Raw genomic sequence first — 12,051 nt, forward strand, 5'->3', positions numbered from 1 at the left:
AGTCCCTGGCTCTCCACACCACTGGAGTCAAGCTATCCAGGCTGATGAAGGCTGATAGACAGAAACCGGTCCTTGGATGCTTGATTCCGGTCTGGGAAAGGCATGGCTTGGTAGTTCGGACTGGACTGTTCCCATGAGGCACAGGGTCAGAGCTGATTTGCATATAGCCAGTGTCTAACCCAGGGTGGTGTGGAGTGCAAAAAAACGATGGATTTGGGCCCAGATCCTTGTACTGGGGTGAGTGTATGACATTGTTCTACATTCTGTCCATCAACTGTGTTTTTTGCAATTTTCACCCCGAGTGGGCTGGGTATGCTCAGACGTGAGTCCCAGGCTCTCCACACCACTGGAGTCAAGCTCTCCAGGCTGATGAAGGCTGATAGCCAGAAACCGGTCCTTGGATGCTTGATTCCGGTCTGGGAAAGGCATGGCTTGGTAGTTCGGACTGGACTGTTCCCATGAGGCACAGGGTCAGAGCTGATTTGCATATAGCCAGTGTCTAACCCAGGGTGGTGTGGAGTGCAAAAAAACGATGGATTTGGGCCCAGATCCTTGTACTGGGGTGAGTGTATGACATTGTTCTACATTCTGTCCATCAACTGTGTTTTTTGCAATTTTCACCCCGAGTGGGCTGGGTATGCTCAGACGTGAGTCCCAGGCTCTCCACACCACTGGAGTCAAGCTATCCAGGCTGATGAAGGCTGATAGCCAGAAACCGGTCCTTGGATGCTTGATTCCGGTCTGGGAAAGGCATGGCTTGGTAGTTCGGACTGGACTGTTCCCATGAGGCACAGGGTCAGAGATGATTTGCATATAGCCAGTGTCTAACCCAGGGTGGTGTGGAGTGCAAAAAAACGATGGATTTGGGCCCAGATCCTTGTACTGGGGTGAGTGTATGACATTGTTCTACATTCTGTCCATCAACTGTGTTTTTTGCAATTTTCACCCCGAGTGGGCTGGGTATGCTCAGACGTGAGTCCCTGGCTCTCCACACCACTGGAGTCAAGCTATCCAGGCTGATGAAGGCTGATAGACAGAAACCGGTCCTTGGATGCTTGATTCCGGTCTGGGAAAGGCATGGCTTGGTAGTTCGGACTGGACTGTTCCCATGAGGCACAGGGTCAGAGCTGATTTGCATATAGCCAGTGTCTAACCCAGGGTGGTGTGGAGTGCAAAAAAACGATGGATTTGGGCCCAGATCCTTGTACTGGGGTGAGTGTATGACATTGTTCTACATTCTGTCCATCAACTGTGTTTTTTGCAATTTTCACCCCGAGTGGGCTGGGTATGCTCAGACGTGAGTCCCAGGCTCTCCACACCACTGGAGTCAAGCTATCCAGGCTGATGAAGGCTGATAGCCAGAAACCGGTCCTTGGATGCTTGATTCCGGTCTGGGAAAGGCATGGCTTGGTAGTTCGGACTGGACTGTTCCCATGAGGCACAGGGTCAGAGCTGATTTGCATATAGCCAGTGTCTAACCCAGGGTGGTGTGGAGTGCAAATAAACGATGGATTTGGGCCCAGATCCTTGTACTGGGGTGAGTGTATGACATTGTTCTACATTCTGTCCATCAACTGTGTTTTTTGCAATTTTCACCCCGAGTGGGCTGGGTATGCGCAGACGTGAGTCCTAGGCTCTCCACACCACTGGAGTCAAGCTATCTAGGCTGATGAAGGCTGATAGCCAGAAACCGGTCCTTGGATGCTTGATTCCGGTCTGGGAAAGGCATGGCTTGGTAGTTCGGACTGGACTGTTCCCATGAGGCACAGGATCAGAGCTGATTTGCATATAGCCAGTGTCTAACCCAGGGTGGTGTGGAGTGCAAAAAAACGATGGATTTGGGCCCAGATCCTTGTACTGGGGGTGAGTGTATGACATTGTTCTACATTCTGTCCATCAACTGTGTTTTTTGCAATTATCACCCTGAGTGGGCTGGTATGCTCAGACGTGAGTCCCAGGCTCTCCACACCACTGGAGTCAAGCTATCCAGGCTGATGAAGGCTGATAGCCAGAAACCGGTCCTTGGATGCTTGATTCCATTCTGGGAAAGGCATGGCTTGGTAGTTCGGACTGGACTGTTCCCATGAGGCACAGGGTCAGAGCTGATTTGCATATAGCCAGTGTCTAACCCAGGGTGGTGTGGAGTGCAAAAAAAATGATGGATTTGGGCCCAGATCCTTGTACTGGGGTGAATGTATGACATTGTTCTACATTCTGTCCATCAACTGTGATTTTAGCAATTTTCACCCTGAGTGGGCTGGGTATGCTCAGACGTGAGTCCCAGGCTCTCCACACCACTGGAGTCAAGCTAGCCAGGCTGATGAAGGCTGATAGCCAGAAACCGGTCCTTGGATGCTTGATCCCGGTCTGGGAAAGGCATGACTTGGTAGTTCGGACTGGACTGTTCCCATGAGGCACAGGGTCAGAGCTGATTTGCATATAGCCAGTGTCTAACCCAGGGTGGTGTGGAGTGCAAAAAAATGATAGATTTGGGCCCAGATCCTTGTACTGGGGAGAGTGTATGACATTGTTCTACATTCTGTCCATCAACTGTGTTTTTTGCAATTTTCACCCCGAGTGGGCTGGGTATGCTCAGACATGAGTCCCAGGCTCTCCACACCACTGGAGTCAAGCTCTCCAGGCTGATGAAGGCTGATAGCCAGAAACCGGTCCTTGGATGCTTGATTCCGGTCTGGGAAAGGCATGGCTTGGTAGTTCGGACTGGACTGTTCCCATGAGGCACAGGGTCAGAGCTGATTTGCATATAGCCAGTGTCTAACCCAGGGTGGTGTGGAGTGCAAAAAAACGATGGATTTGGGCCCAGATCCTTGTACTTGGGTGAGTGTATGACATTGTTCTACATTCTGTCCATCAACTGTGTTTTTTGCAATTTTCACCCCGAGTGGGCTGGGTATGCTCAGACGTGAGTCCCTGGCTCTCCACACCACTGGAGTCAAGCTATCCAGGCTGATGAAGGCTGATAGACAGAAACCGGTCCTTGGATGCTTGATTCCGGTCTGGGAAAGGCATGGCTTGGTAGTTCGGACTGGACTGTTCCCATGAGGCACAGGGTCAGAGCTGATTTGCATATAGCCAGTGTCTAACCCAGGGTGGTGTGGAGTGCAAAAAAACGATGGATTTGGGCCCAGATCCTTGTACTGGGGTGAGTGTATGACATTGTTCTACATTCTGTCCATCAACTGTGTTTTTTGCAATTTTCACCCCGAGTGGGCTGGGTATGCTCAGACGTGAGTCCCAGGCTCTCCACACCACTGGAGTCAAGCTCTCCAGGCTGATGAAGGCTGATAGCCAGAAATCGGTCCTTGGATGCTTGATTCCGGTCTGGGAAAGGCATGGCTTGGTAGTTCGGACTGGACTGTTCCCATGAGGCACAGGGTCAGAGCTGATTTGCATATAGCCAGTGTCTAACCCAGGGTGGTGTGGAGTGCAAAAAAACGATGGATTTGGGCCCAGATCCTTGTACTGGGGTGAGTGTATGACATTGTTCTACATTCTGTCCATCAACTGTGTTTTTTGCAATTTTCACCCCGAGTGGACTGGGTATGCTCAGACGTGAGTCCCAGGCTCTCCACACCACTGGAGTCAAGCTATCCAGGCTGATGAAGGCTGATAGCCAGAAACCGGTCCTTGGATGCTTGATTCCGGTCTGGGAAAGGCATGGCTTGGTAGTTCGGACTGGACTGTTCCCATGAGGCACAGGGTCAGAGATGATTTGCATATAGCCAGTGTCTAACCCAGGGTGGTGTGGAGTGCAAAAAAACGATGGATTTGGGCCCAGATCCTTGTACTGGGGTGAGTGTATGACATTGTTCTACATTCTGTCCATCAACTGTGTTTTTTGCAATTTTCACCCCGAGTGGGCTGGGTATGCGCAGACGTGAGTCCTAGGCTCTCCACACCACTGGAGTCAAGCTATCTAGGCTGATGAAGGCTGATAGCCAGAAACCGGTCCTTGGATGCTTGATTCCGGTCTGGGAAAGGCATGGCTTGGTAGTTCGAACTGGACTGTTCCCATGAGGCACAGGATCAGAGCTGATTTGCATATAGCCAGTGTCTAACCCAGGGTGGTGTGGAGTGCAAAAAAACGATGGATTTGGGCCCAGATCCTTGTACTGGGGTGAGTGTATGACATTGTTCTACTATCTGTCCATCAACTGTGTTTTTTGCAATTATCACCCTGAGTGGGCTGGGTATGCTCAGACGTGAGTCCCAGGCTCTGCACACCACTGGAGTGAAGCTATCCAGGCTGAAGAAGGCTGATAGCCAGAAACCGGTCCTTGGATGCTTGATTCCGGTCTGGGAAAGGCATGGCTTGGTAGTTCCGACTGGACTATTCCCATGAGGCACAGGGTCAGAGCTGATTTGCAAATAGCCAGTGTCTAACCCAGGGTGGTGTGGAGTGCAAAAAAAACGATGGATTTGGGCCCAGATCCTTGTACTGGGGTGAATGTATGACATTGTTCTACATTCTGTCCATCAACTGTGTTTTTTGCAATTTTCACCCTGAGTGGGCTGGGTATGCTCAGACGTGAATCCCAGGCTCTCCACACCACTGGAGTCAAGCTATCCAGGCTGATGAAGGCTGATAGCCAGAAACCGGTCCTTGGATGCTTGATCCCGGTCTGGGAAAGGCATGGCTTGGTAGTTCGGACTGGACTGTTCCCATGAGGCACAGGGTCAGAGCTGATTTGCATATATCCAGTGTCTAACCCAGGGTGGTGTGGAGTGCAAAAAAACGATGGATTTGGGCCCAGATCCTTGTACTGGGGTGAGTGTATGACATTGTTCTACATTCTGTCCATCAACTGTGTTTTTTGCAATTTTCACCCCGAGTGGGCTGGGTATGCTCAGACATGAGTCCCAGGCTCTCCACACCACTGGAGTCAAGCTCTCCAGGCTGATGAAGGCTGATAGCCAGAAACCGGTCCTTGGATGCTTGATTCCGATCTGGGAAAGGCATGGCTTGGTAGTTCCAACTGGACTGTTCCCATGAGGCACAGGGTTAGAGCTGATTTGCATATAGCCAGTGTCTAACCCAGGGTGGTGTGGAGTGCAAAAAAACGATGGATTTGAGCCCAGGACCTTGTACTGGGGTGAGTGTATGACATTGTTCTACATTCTGTCCATCAACTGTGTTTTTTGCAATTTTCACCCCGAGTGGGCTGGGTATGCTCAGACGTGAGTCCCAGGCTCTCCACACCACTGGAGTCAAGCTATCCAGGCTGATGAAGGCTGATAGCCAGAAACCGGTCCTTGGATGCTTGATTCCGGTCTGGGAAAGGCATGGCTTGGTAGTTCGGACTGGACTGTTCCCATGAGGCACAGGGTCAGAGATGATTTGCATATAGCCAGTGTCTAACCCAGGGTGGTGTGGAGTGCAAAAAAACGATGGATTTGGGCCCAGATCCTTGTACTGGGGTGAGTGTATGACATTGTTCTACATTCTGTCCATCAACTGTGTTTTTTGCAATTTTCACCCCGAGTGGGCTGGGTATGCTCAGACGTGAGTCCCAGGCTCTCCACACCACTGGAGTCAAGCTATCCAGGCTGATGAAGGCTGATAGCCAGAAACCGGTCCTTGGATGCTTGATTCCGGTCTGGGAAAGGCATGGCTTGGTAGTTCGGACTGGACTGTTCCCATGAGACACAGGGTCAGAGCTGATTTGCATATAGCCAGTGTCTAACCCAGGGTGGTGTGGAGTGCAAAAAAATGATAGATTTGGGCCCAGATCCTTGTACTGGGGAGAGTGTATGACATTGTTCTACATTCTGTCCATCAACTGTGTTTTTTGCAATTTTCACCCCGAGTGGGCTGGGTATGCTCAGACGTGAGTCCCTGGCTCTCCACACCACTGGAGTCAAGCTATCCAGGCTGATGAAGGCTGATAGCCAGAAACCGTTCCTTGGATGCTTGATTCCGGTCTGGGAAAGGCATGGCTTGGTAGTTCGGACTGGACTGTTCCCATGAGGCACAGGGTCAGAGCTGATTTGCATATAGCCAGTGTCTAACCCAGGGTGGTGTGGAGTGCAAAAAAACGATGGATTTGGGCCCAGATCCTTGTACTTGGGTGAGTGTATGACATTGTTCTACATTCTGTCCATCAACTGTGTTTTTTGCAATTTTCACCCCGAGTGGGCTGGGTATGCTCAGACGTGAGTCCCTGGCTCTCCACACCACTGGAGTCAAGCTATCCAGGCTGATGAAGGCTGATAGACAGAAACCGGTCCTTGGATGCTTGATTCCGGTCTGGGAAAGGCATGGCTTGGTAGTTCGGACTGGACTGTTCCCATGAGGCACAGGGTCAGAGCTGATTTGCATATAGCCAGTGTCTAACCCAGGGTGGTGTGGAGTGCAAAAAAACGATGGATTTGGGCCCAGATCCTTGTACTGGGGTGAGTGTATGACATTGTTCTACATTCTGTCCATCAACTGTGTTTTTTGCAATTTTCACCCCGAGTGGGCTGGGTATGCTCAGACGTGAGTCCCAGGCTCTCCACACCACTGGAGTCAAGCTCTCCAGGCTGATGAAGGCTGATAGCCAGAAACCGGTCCTTGGATGCTTGATTCCGGTCTGGGAAAGGCATGGCTTGGTAGTTCGGACTGGACTGTTCCCATGAGGCACAGGGTCAGAGCTGATTTGCATATAGCCAGTGTCTAACCCAGGGTGGTGTGGAGTGCAAAAAAACGATGGATTTGGGCCCAGATCCTTGTACTGGGGTGAGTGTATGACATTGTTCTACATTCTGTCCATCAACTGTGTTTTTTGCAATTTTCACCCCGAGTGGGCTGGGTATGCTCAGACGTGAGTCCCAGGCTCTCCACACCACTGGAGTCAAGCTATCCAGGCTGATGAAGGCTGATAGCCAGAAACCGGTCCTTGGATGCTTGATTCCGGTCTGGGAAAGGCATGGCTTGGTAGTTCGGACTGGACTGTTCCCATGAGGCACAGGGTCAGAGATGATTTGCATATAGCCAGTGTCTAACCCAGGGTGGTGTGGAGTGCAAAAAAACGATGGATTTGGGCCCAGATCCTTGTACTGGGGTGAGTGTATGACATTGTTCTACATTCTGTCCATCAACTGTGTTTTTTGCAATTTTCACCCCGAGTGGGCTGGGTATGCTCAGACGTGAGTCCCTGGCTCTCCACACCACTGGAGTCAAGCTATCCAGGCTGATGAAGGCTGATAGACAGAAACCGGTCCTTGGATGCTTGATTCCGGTCTGGGAAAGGCATGGCTTGGTAGTTCGGACTGGACTGTTCCCATGAGGCACAGGGTCAGAGCTGATTTGCATATAGCCAGTGTCTAACCCAGGGTGGTGTGGAGTGCAAAAAAATGATAGATTTGGGCCCAGATCCTTGTACTGGGGAGAGTGTATGACATTGTTCTACATTCTGTCCATCAACTGTGTTTTTTGCAATTTTCACCCCGAGTGGGCTGGGTATGCTCAGACATGAGTCCCAGGCTCTCCACACCACTGGAGTCAAGCTCTCCAGGCTGATGAAGGCTGATAGCCAGAAACCGGTCCTTGGATGCTTGATTCCGGTCTGGGAAAGGCATGGCTTGGTAGTTCGGACTGGACTGTTCCCATGAGGCACAGGGTCAGAGCTGATTTGCATATAGCCAGTGTCTAACCCAGGGTGGTGTGGAGTGCAAAAAAACGATGGATTTGGGCCCAGATCCTTGTACTTGGGTGAGTGTATGACATTGTTCTACATTCTGTCCATCAACTGTGTTTTTTGCAATTTTCACCCCGAGTGGGCTGGGTATGCTCAGACGTGAGTCCCTGGCTCTCCACACCACTGGAGTCAAGCTATCCAGGCTGATGAAGGCTGATAGACAGAAACCGGTCCTTGGATGCTTGATTCCGGTCTGGGAAAGGCATGGCTTGGTAGTTCGGACTGGACTGTTCCCATGAGGCACAGGGTCAGAGCTGATTTGCATATAGCCAGTGTCTAACCCAGGGTGGTGTGGAGTGCAAAAAAAACGATGGATTTGGGCCCAGATCCTTGTACTGGGGTGAGTGTATGACATTGTTCTACATTCTGTCCATCAACTGTGTTTTTTGCAATTTTCACCCCGAGTGGGCTGGGTATGCTCAGACGTGAGTCCCAGGCTCTCCACACCACTGGAGTCAAGCTCTCCAGGCTGATGAAGGCTGATAGCCAGAAATCGGTCCTTGGATGCTTGATTCCGGTCTGGGAAAGGCATGGCTTGGTAGTTCGGACTGGACTGTTCCCATGAGGCACAGGGTCAGAGCTGATTTGCATATAGCCAGTGTCTAACCCAGGGTGGTGTGGAGTGCAAAAAAACGATGGATTTGGGCCCAGATCCTTGTACTGGGGTGAGTGTATGACATTGTTCTACATTCTGTCCATCAACTGTGTTTTTTGCAATTTTCACCCCGAGTGGGCTGGGTATGCTCAGACGTGAGTCCCAGGCTCTCCACACCACTGGAGTCAAGCTATCCAGGCTGATGAAGGCTGATAGCCAGAAACCGGTCCTTGGATGCTTGATTCCGGTCTGGGAAAGGCATGGCTTGGTAGTTCGGACTGGACTGTTCCCATGAGGCACAGGGTCAGAGATGATTTGCATATAGCCAGTGTCTAACCCAGGGTGGTGTGGAGTGCAAAAAAACGATGGATTTGGGCCCAGATCCTTGTACTGGGGTGAGTGTATGACATTGTTCTACATTCTGTCCATCAACTGTGTTTTTTGCAATTTTCACCCCGAGTGGGCTGGGTATGCGCAGACGTGAGTCCTAGGCTCTCCACACCACTGGAGTCAAGCTATCTAGGCTGATGAAGGCTGATAGCCAGAAACCGATCCTTGGATGCTTGATTCCGGTCTGGGAAAGGCATGGCTTGGTAGTTCGAACTGGACTGTTCCCATGAGGCACAGGATCAGAGCTGATTTGCATATAGCCAGTGTCTAACCCAGGGTGGTGTGGAGTGCAAAAAAACGATGGATTTGGGCCCAGATCCTTGTACTGGGGTGAGTGTATGACATTGTTCTACTATCTGTCCATCAACTGTGTTTTTTGCAATTATCACCCTGAGTGGGCTGGGTATGCTCAGACGTGAGTCCCAGGCTCTGCACACCACTGGAGTGAAGCTATCCAGGCTGAAGAAGGCTGATAGCCAGAAACCGGTCCTTGGATGCTTGATTCCGGTCTGGGAAAGGCATGGCTTGGTAGTTCCGACTGGACTATTCCCATGAGGCACAGGGTCAGAGCTGATTTGCAAATAGCCAGTGTCTAACCCAGGGTGGTGTGGAGTGCAAAAAAAACGATGGATTTGGGCCCAGATCCTTGTACTGGGGTGAATGTATGACATTGTTCTACATTCTGTCCATCAACTGTGTTTTTTGCAATTTTCACCCTGAGTGGGCTGGGTATGCTCAGACGTGAATCCCAGGCTCTCCACACCACTGGAGTCAAGCTATCCAGGCTGATGAAGGCTGATAGCCAGAAACCGGTCCTTGGATGCTTGATCCCGGTCTGGGAAAGGCATGGCTTGGTAGTTCGGACTGGACTGTTCCCATGAGGCACAGGGTCAGAGCTGATTTGCATATATCCAGTGTCTAACCCAGGGTGGTGTGGAGTGCAAAAAAACGATGGATTTGGGCCCAGATCCTTGTACTGGGGTGAGTGTATGACATTGTTCTACATTCTGTCCATCAACTGTGTTTTTTGCAATTTTCACCCCGAGTGGGCTGGGTATGCTCAGACATGAGTCCCAGGCTCTCCACACCACTGGAGTCAAGCTCTCCAGGCTGATGAAGGCTGATAGCCAGAAACCGGTCCTTGGATGCTTGATTCCGATCTGGGAAAGGCATGGCTTGGTAGTTCCAACTGGACTGTTCCCATGAGGCACAGGGTTAGAGCTGATTTGCATATAGCCAGTGTCTAACCCAGGGTGGTGTGGAGTGCAAAAAAACGATGGATTTGAGCCCAGGACCTTGTACTGGGGTGAGTGTATGACATTGTTCTACATTCTGTCCATCAACTGTGTTTTTTGCAATTTTCACCCCGAGTGGGCTGGGTATGCTCAGACGTGAGTCCCAGGCTCTCCACACCACTGGAGTCAAGCTATCCAGGCTGATGAAGGCTGATAGCCAGAAACCGGTCCTTGGATGCTTGATTCCGGTCTGGGAAAGGCATGGCTTGGTAGTTCGGACTGGACTGTTCCCATGAGGCACAGGGTCAGAGATGATTTGCATATAGCCAGTGTCTAACCCAGGGTGGTGTGGAGTGCAAAAAAACGATGGATTTGGGCCCAGATCCTTGTACTGGGGTGAGTGTATGACATTGTTCTACATTCTGTCCATCAACTGTGTTTTTTGCAATTTTCACCCCGAGTGGGCTGGGTATGCTCAGACGTGAGTCCCAGGCTCTCCACACCACTGGAGTCAAGCTATCCAGGCTGATGAAGGCTGATAGCCAGAAACCGGTCCTTGGATGCTTGATTCCGGTCTGGGAAAGGCATGGCTTGGTAGTTCGGACTGGACTGTTCCCATGAGACACAGGGTCAGAGCTGATTTGCATATAGCCAGTGTCTAACCCAGGGTGGTGTGGAGTGCAAAAAAATGATAGATTTGGGCCCAGATCCTTGTACTGGGGAGAGTGTATGACATTGTTCTACATTCTGTCCATCAACTGTGTTTTTTGCAATTTTCACCCCGAGTGGGCTGGGTATGCTCAGACGTGAGTCCCTGGCTCTCCACACCACTGGAGTCAAGCTATCCAGGCTGATGAAGGCTGATAGCCAGAAACCGTTCCTTGGATGCTTGATTCCGGTCTGGGAAAGGCATGGCTTGGTAGTTCGGACTGGACTGTTCCCATGAGGCACAGGGTCAGAGCTGATTTGCATATAGCCGGTGTCTAACCCAGGGTGGTGTGGAGTGCAAAAAAACGATGGATTTGGGCCCAGATCCTTGTACTTGGGTGAGTGTATGACATTGTTCTACATTCTGTCCATCAACTGTGTTTTTTGCAATTTTCACCCCGAGTGGGCTGGGTATGCTCAGACGTGAGTCCCTGGCTCTCCACACCACTGGAGTCAAGCTATCCAGGCTGATGAAGGCTGATAGACAGAAACCGGTCCTTGGATGCTTGATTCCGGTCTGGGAAAGGCATGGCTTGGTAGTTCGGACTGGACTGTTCCCATGAGGCACAGGGTCAGAGCTGATTTGCATATAGCCAGTGTCTAACCCAGGGTGGTGTGGAGTGCAAAAAAACGATGGATTTGGGCCCAGATCCTTGTACTGGGGTGAGTGTATGACATTGTTCTACATTCTGTCCATCAACTGTGTTTTTTGCAATTTTCACCCCGAGTGGGCTGGGTATGCTCAGACGTGAGTCCCAGGCTCTCCACACCACTGGAGTCAAGCTCTCCAGGCTGATGAAGGCTGATAGCCAGAAACCGGTCCTTGGATGCTTGATTCCGGTCTGGGAAAGGCATGGCTTGGTAGTTCGGACTGGACTGTTCCCATGAGGCACAGGGTCAGAGCTGATTTGCATATAGCCAGTGTCTAACCCAGGGTGGTGTGGAGTGCAAAAAAACGATGGATTTGGGCCCAGATCCTTGTACTGGGGTGAGTGTATGACATTGTTCTACATTCTGTCCATCAACTGTGTTTTTTGCAATTTTCACCCCGAGTGGGCTGGGTATGCTCAGACGTGAGTCCCAGGCTCTCCACACCACTGGAGTCAAGCTATCCAGGCTGATGAAGGCTGATAGCCAGAAACCGGTCCTTGGATGCTTGATTCCGGTCTGGGAAAGGCATGGCTTGGTAGTTCGGACTGGACTGTTCCCATGAGGCACAGGGTCAGAGATGATTTGCATATAGCCAGTGTCTAACCCAGGGTGGTGTGGAGTGCAAAAAAACGATGGATTTGGGCCCAGATCCTTGTACTGGGGTGAGTGTATGACATTGTTCTACATTCTGTCCATCAACTGTGTTTTTTGCAATTTTCACCCCGAGTGGGCTGGGTATGCTCAGACGTGAGTCCCTGGCTCTCCACACCAC

The sequence above is a fragment of the Lissotriton helveticus genome, chromosome 7 (assembly GCF_964261635.1).
Source record: "Lissotriton helveticus chromosome 7, aLisHel1.1, whole genome shotgun sequence".
In the NCBI taxonomy this organism is placed as follows: domain Eukaryota; kingdom Metazoa; phylum Chordata; class Amphibia; order Caudata; family Salamandridae; genus Lissotriton; species Lissotriton helveticus.